At 44.8% G+C, this 6661-nt stretch overlaps 1 protein-coding gene across 1 annotated transcript in view; it reads left to right on the top strand.

Annotated features, from left to right (window-relative positions):
* The window catches only part of SLC7A7 (solute carrier family 7 member 7), a 28559-nt gene that overhangs the window by 14561 nt on the left and 7337 nt on the right, over positions 1-6661 (top strand).

The following is a 6661-nucleotide window of genomic DNA, read 5'->3' as shown; positions in this document are numbered from 1 at the left end:
CAGCCAAAAAAAAAAAAAAAAAAAAACTATACCTTGTTCAAAAGTGATGGATTTGCTAGAAAAGCTGAGATTGATATAGTATATCAAAGAGAGATGTACTTGTATGAGGATCTGCTATAATAAGGGATGCCTGCTCCCTCTGGGCAAGGTTACTTTTTGATTCTTTTGATTGCAGTGAGAGGGAAATTTCAGGACCAAGACACAGAGACCTGTCAAAGGATTTCACCTCCCCTTTCTCTCTTTCCCAACAAACGTAATGGACAGTACTACCCAGTACTGCCTCCAGCTTTTTGCCTGCAGGAGGCCTGCTTTTCACAACTAAACAGGAGAAGTCTCTTCCTTCCTCATTACAGATACGTGGCCCATCTCTTAGAAAGGGCACCAAGGCCCTGGCCTCTGTTAATCCCATCTGCTTACCTTGGGAAGAATTATTACATAGTGCTATCAGAGGGCTCTCAGATACCAGTTAGGGATTTTTCCTGAAGATCTCCCATAGTAAAGTACATGGAAATAAACCCCCATCCTAAGGGAGGAAGCATGGTGAAGAGAACACGAAGATAAAAGCAAAAAGAAGTAGGAATGATGTAACTGTGGGCATTTACTGCACACTCTCAGATCAGAAGAATAAGTGTTTTGCTTTCCTCATAAAAATCATAAAATTTGTACAAAAGGGAAATATGGTAGCAATGGAAGCTTCAATTCCCTGAGCATCTTTTGCTAAAATCAGTTGCTTTCTATTAGAAGCAGTACCTCTCTACATTAAAAAAAAATGGTTTATTATGGAAGATTTCAAACATATACAAAAGTAGAGCAAATTGCACAGTGAACTCCCAGGGTTCAAGCACCAGCATCAATGATTATCAACATCTATGCTCCAACCACCCCTTCCTCACCCACACTAGATTATTTAAACCATATCCAAGGCATCAAACCATTTAATCCATAAAGACTTCAATTTGTATCTCTAAAGGATAAGGATATATTATTATTATTATTTGACATAACCAGAGGCAATGTGGAATCCTTGGGAGGAAGTGATTATGCCTTCTCAGAGTTTATGTCCCAGAAAAAGAAATGCTGGGTTTCCTCCAAAATGTACTCTAAATTTTAGGCAAAGAGATTGCAGAAAAGTTCAGGGCAAAGAATTACAATTTTACAGCCAGGGATTTAAAAACAGAAAAAAAACCAGGGGTGTCTTCAAAATGAAATTTTTTTTTTTTTTAAATATTTGTTTATTTATTTTGGCTGCACCAGGTCTTAGTTGTGGCATGCGGGCTCATAGTTGCGGCATGCGGACTTTCTAGTTGCGGCCTGCACGCGGGATCTAGTTCCCTGACCAGGGATCAAACCTGGGCCCCCTGCATTGGAAGTGCGGAGTCTTACCCACTGGACCACCAGGGAAGTCCCTTCAAGATGAAATTCTGATACAATAAATTATCTTATTTAGGAAGAATAGGAGAATTATCTGAAGAAAGTGGTGTGATTGAACACACTGATTTTTTTTAAAACGAATTGATTTTTTAAAATTTATTTATTTATTTTAAAATTTTTGGCTGTGTTGGGTCTTCATTGCTACGGGCTTTCTCTAGTTGCAGTGAGTGGGGGCTACTCTTCTTGGCAGTGTGCGGGCTTTTCTTTGTGGTGGCTTTTCTTGCTGCGGAGCAGGGGCTCTAAGCACGCGGGCTTCAGTCATTGTGGCGCACGGGCTTCGTTGCTCCGTGGCATGTGAGATCTTCCCAGACCAGGGCTCGAACCCATGTCCCTTGCATTGGCAGGCAGATTCTTAACTACTGCACCACCAGGGAAGTCCCGAATACATTGATTTTTGATGAGCTCAGATTTTTGGAAACGATATGCAAGAGATAATGAGAGGTGACATAATCAAGACTAAATAAATAAAGGAGTGACCCTGCAAGGAGAGTGTCCTGAAGGTTAATGCCCAGCATAAACTAAGACCTGAAGAAGTTACTAAGGCCAACAAAAGTTTCCGAGAGCAATGTTCAGAGTGAGAACAGCAGGGGCAAGGCTGGATGCTCTGGGGGCAGTTAGATCTATGATAACTAGATGGTGGAGAGGAGAGGGCACAGTCCCACTTTTCCTCTAACTTGACCTGCAGAAGGATTGCTCACCTAAGAAAGGGTTCAGTAAAAACCCAACAGGCCGATAGATCTAGGCCAACAAAAAACAAGACCAAGAGAGTTGAGGAGATAGTAATAAAGCATGTCATTGCTTTAAATGTTTTTAACTATCCACTTGCAAACAAATGGAAAGAATTTATAATTAGTTGAGATGACAGAATGACTACTAGGCATCTTCAGGACCTTGGAGAACAGGAAGGGTATAAAAAGGAAACTGTTGACTGACCTATTAGTTTCCTATTGCTGCTGTAGCAAATTACAACCAATTTAGTGGTTTAAAGCAACAGAAATTTATTATTTCACAGTTCTGTAGGTCAGAAGTCTGAAAAGGGTCTCACCGGGCTAACATCAAGGTGTCAGCATTGCCATGTCCCTTTCTGGAGGCTCTAGGGGAGAATCCATTTTCTTGCCTTTTCTAGCTTCTAGGGGCTCATGGCCCCCTTCCATCTTCAAAGCCAGCAGTAGCTAGTCAAGTCTTTCTCACATCAAAAGTGTTTCACATGGGCTTCCCTGGTGGCACAGTGGTTGAGAGTCCGCCTGCCGATGCAGAAGACACGGGTTCGTGCCCCGGTCCGGGAAGATCCCACGTGCCGCGGAGCGGCTGGGTCCCGTGAGCCATGGCCGCTGAGTCTGCGCGTCCGGAGCCTGTACTCCGCAATGGGAGAGGCCACAACAGTGATAGGCCCGCGTACCGCAACAACAACAACAACAACAAAAGTCTTTCACACTGACTCTTCTGTTTCTCAGGGCCACTGTGCCTACCACAAGTGATAACCTGGCTTTCCAAGAAAGAGAAGGAGGGACTTCCCTGGTGGTTCCGGGGATTAAGAATCCGCCTGCTAATGCAGGGGACACGGGTTCGAGCCCTGGTCCGGGAAGATCTCACATGCCGCAGAGCTACTAAGCCCGTGTGCCACAACTACTGAGCCTGCGCTCTAGAGCCCGTGAGCCACAACTACTGAAGCCCATGTGCCTAGAGCCCGTGCTCCACAACAAGAGAAGCCACCGCAATGAGAAGCTCGCGCACCGCAACGAAGAGCAGCCCCCGCTTGCCGCAACTAGAGAAAGCCCATGCACAGCAACGAAGATCCAACACAGCCAAAAATCAATAAAGTAAATAAATTTTTTTTAAAAAAAGAGGAGGTGGATTCTGAGCATTCTGCACTGGTAATCTGAGGTTGATTCCTCCCCAAATTCTAGGCTCATCTGTTAAACCTGGTTAGCAAAGTGTGAAGGGAAGAAAGGATCTCTACTAACCTGTATAGATTTGCTAAAAACAAGCTAACCTCATTTTTTGTTCAATTTTAATTTTTTCTTCAAGTGTAATATACAAAAGGAACTGTGCACACGGCATAAGTGTACAGCTTGATGAATTTTCAAACTGAGCACACATGTGTAACCAGCATCCACATCAAAAAGGCAGCCCCCTGAACCTCTCCTGTGTTTCTCCCAGTCACTCCCCTGTGCCCCCCACGCTAAGGGAAATCACTGTGCTGACTTCTAGTAGCATAGATTAATTTAGCTTGTTTTGATGTAAATGGATATAAAGGTTATGTACTCTCTTGTGTTTGGCTTGTTCACTTAATACATTTGTGACATTCATCCATAATTTTGTCTGTAGCTGCAGATGGTTCATTCTCATTGCTGTTTAGTATTCCATTGTATTCATTTAGCCATTCTATCATTGATTGGCATTTGGGTTGTTTAAATTTTTGACTATTACAATGGTATAGCTATGAACATTCTAGCATATATATGTACTAATTTCATTTGAATCATTATTTGATAGCATCATTAGATTTCTAGAGCAGAGACATGTGTATACAGATTTCAGAGAGGTTCTTGGCAAACTCTTGTGATATTCTTGTTGACAAGGTAGAAAAAGGTGGACTAGATAAAAAAAATAGTTTGGTGGATTCCTGGTTGACGTTGTGGAATAATGACAGCAGAGAGGAAGATCTATAGTGATAGACAACAGGGCTCTGCTTATCCTAGTCAACATTTTTATAAGTGACTTCAGTGAAGATCCAGAAAGTTTGCTAATCAGATTTGCAGATTTCACAAAATTGAAGGCATTTGAACTAACTGATTAAAATGAAGGGGGAACTCCATTTCTGATAAATGGGAATGATGCCTAAAAATTCAGAGAGGAAAGTTACTAGGAACAAGTGTAAAGCCCCATATTTGGGATTTAAAAAAAATCACTTTTAATAGGCCCAAACACAGGGAGAGGGAAAAGCTCATCAGTTTGGGAGAAAAAAAGGAGTTACAGTTGACGAGTTCAAACTGAGACTCCGTAGCCTGCAACAATAGCTGGAGTTTTCTGTGTGGGTCTCAGTTTCCAGGGAGACACTGACAAAGTGCAATTAATACAGAGGAGTGAACTGGGCTGGTGAGTGGGAAACCATGTTTATCACACAAGATGTTGAAGAAAATAGGTCTTTGGACTGAAGAGGGAAGACTCAAGGGGAACGGGATGTCAGTCTTTAATGATAAGAAGGGCTTATCGTGATGTGCGAGAGGCTTCAGCTTGATGCTTTGTGGCTCCAGAGGAGAGGTCCAGGACAATTAGCTAGAAGTTGCGAGGGAGAAGTTTTTGGCTGGGTGGGAGGAAGAGCTATTGGTCTCTTTACAGACGGCATGAGTGGCCTAATAAATTGCTGAGGTTTTTACAGTCCCTGGGAATTTGAAGGAGAAAATGGCTTAAATAGCAGCTGAAGTTGTGTGTTATGTTGTATTTAAAACTAACGGTGCTGGGAGAATTGTAGGCTGAATGTTCTTTTTCAGGAACTGTTTAGTTTGAGCATCTAAACTAAATCTGGGCGTCTGATCCTGAATGGGCCTGCAAGCTTTGTTCACTTCTGGATCAAGCCAGGCATCTGCTCTCCTTGCTTTTAGTTCTAGAGCTGACGCTGGGCCTTAGTGCTGGAACTACCCTCCTCCTCCGGGGGCCCATGCAGGCTGGGTTTCATGACCATTCAGGAGCATCTCTTTAGATGATTATAGGAGTGACTTCTTCTCAGCTGCTTCTTCCTCCAAAGCAGGGGTCAAAGCAGCAATGGAGGTGCACCTGAGTCAAGGGTCTGAGGTGATTTTCAGCCCATCTTTCTGTGGTCTTGGCCCAGTGCTGGGTGGAGATTGAATTGCACCTAGAGGTAGGAGGGTAGGGCATCTCTGTCCTTGAGGTTAACTTGCAGTTGCCTCCATATTATTCTAACCCCATGTCCTACCCCCACCCCCTTCCCTGCCTCTGAAGCAAGAGGTCAGGCTCCACTTCAAGAACAGTGTACTTGGCTGGGCTCTGGGGCCACCGGTCAGCTGTATCCGCTGGGGGTGGGGACAGAGCCCAGTCAGCACTGCTGCCTGCCATACCCATTTCCTGCTCCCACAGCCAAGAGGCCCTGGAGGAAGCTGAGCGCTGGGGAAGATGAGGGCCAGTGCTCTTTCCAGAGGATTCCCTTCTTCGTTCAAACTGAACCTCCTGTGCTCAATACAGAGAGCAGATCAGAGCAAGATGGTGGGTCAGTGGCTGAGAACAAAGGCTCAGGAGCGGGGGAGGAGGAAACACTGGTGGGTAAGAGGAAGGACACAGATGGATGGATATGGAAGTAGACTAGAGAAGCTGTAGGGATTAAAATGTAAACAATCCATGTATTTTCTTTTCAGAATTTGTTGTAGTAAAGGATAAGGAGTTGGCTCTTCCTTGGACAGGGCTGGGAACAGAAGCATGTGGCATGTGGCTACAGACTGACTCTGAACCAGAACCAGTCTCTTAATTCTCAAGCCTATCCCAGTTTAGTGTTGTCACCCTGGTGACCCTGAGGGCTACTCATGAATTTTTTTTAAATTTATTTTTGGCTGCGTTGGCTCTTCGTTGCTGTGCGCAGGCTTCTCATTTCGGTGGCTTCTCGTTGCAGAGCATGGGCTCTAGGCGCGCGGGCTTCAGTAGTTGTGGCACACGGGCTCAGTAGTTGTGGCTCGTGGACTCTAGAGCACAGGTTCAGTAGTTGTGGCGCACGGGCTTAGTTGCTCCGTGGCATGTGGGATCTTCCCGGACCAGGACTCGAACCTGTGTCCCCTGCATTGGCAGGCAGATTCTTAACCACTGCGCCACCAGGGAAGTCCACCCATGAATTTTAATTAGGGGACCCCATTCCCTTGTGAATATGGTAGCTCCAGTTGTCCCAGATGCTTCTAATCCAACCTGGCTTGAGTTATATTAGTAAGCCAGCAGCAGAGCCTGAGGGTGAGGGGTGGAGGTTATAGGATGGAGAGAAGAGGCAGGAGGCAGAAGTCCAGTGGGGAGTAAAGGATGGGTGACTGGCTGAGGAGGATCAGCAGATCTGAAAGATTTGCCCGTTTTATGGGATGCTTGTGGAGACTACATGCTTGTGTCTTTATTAACTTAACACTACGTTGGCCTGGAGTTATGGGTGCATTTTTGCCCAGCCCTGTGATAAGGTTTGGCTGTTCATTGGCTTGTTTATTAGGCAGAAAGGCAAGTGTTTGTTTGGGACAGGAAT

This window comes from Lipotes vexillifer, unplaced genomic scaffold (assembly GCF_000442215.2).
Source record: "Lipotes vexillifer unplaced genomic scaffold, Lipotes_vexillifer_v1.1 scaffold1093, whole genome shotgun sequence".
Lineage (NCBI taxonomy): Eukaryota > Metazoa > Chordata > Mammalia > Artiodactyla > Lipotidae > Lipotes > Lipotes vexillifer.
Note: the sequence above shows the minus strand (reverse complement) of the source record. Positions and strands in the feature narration are given on the sequence as shown.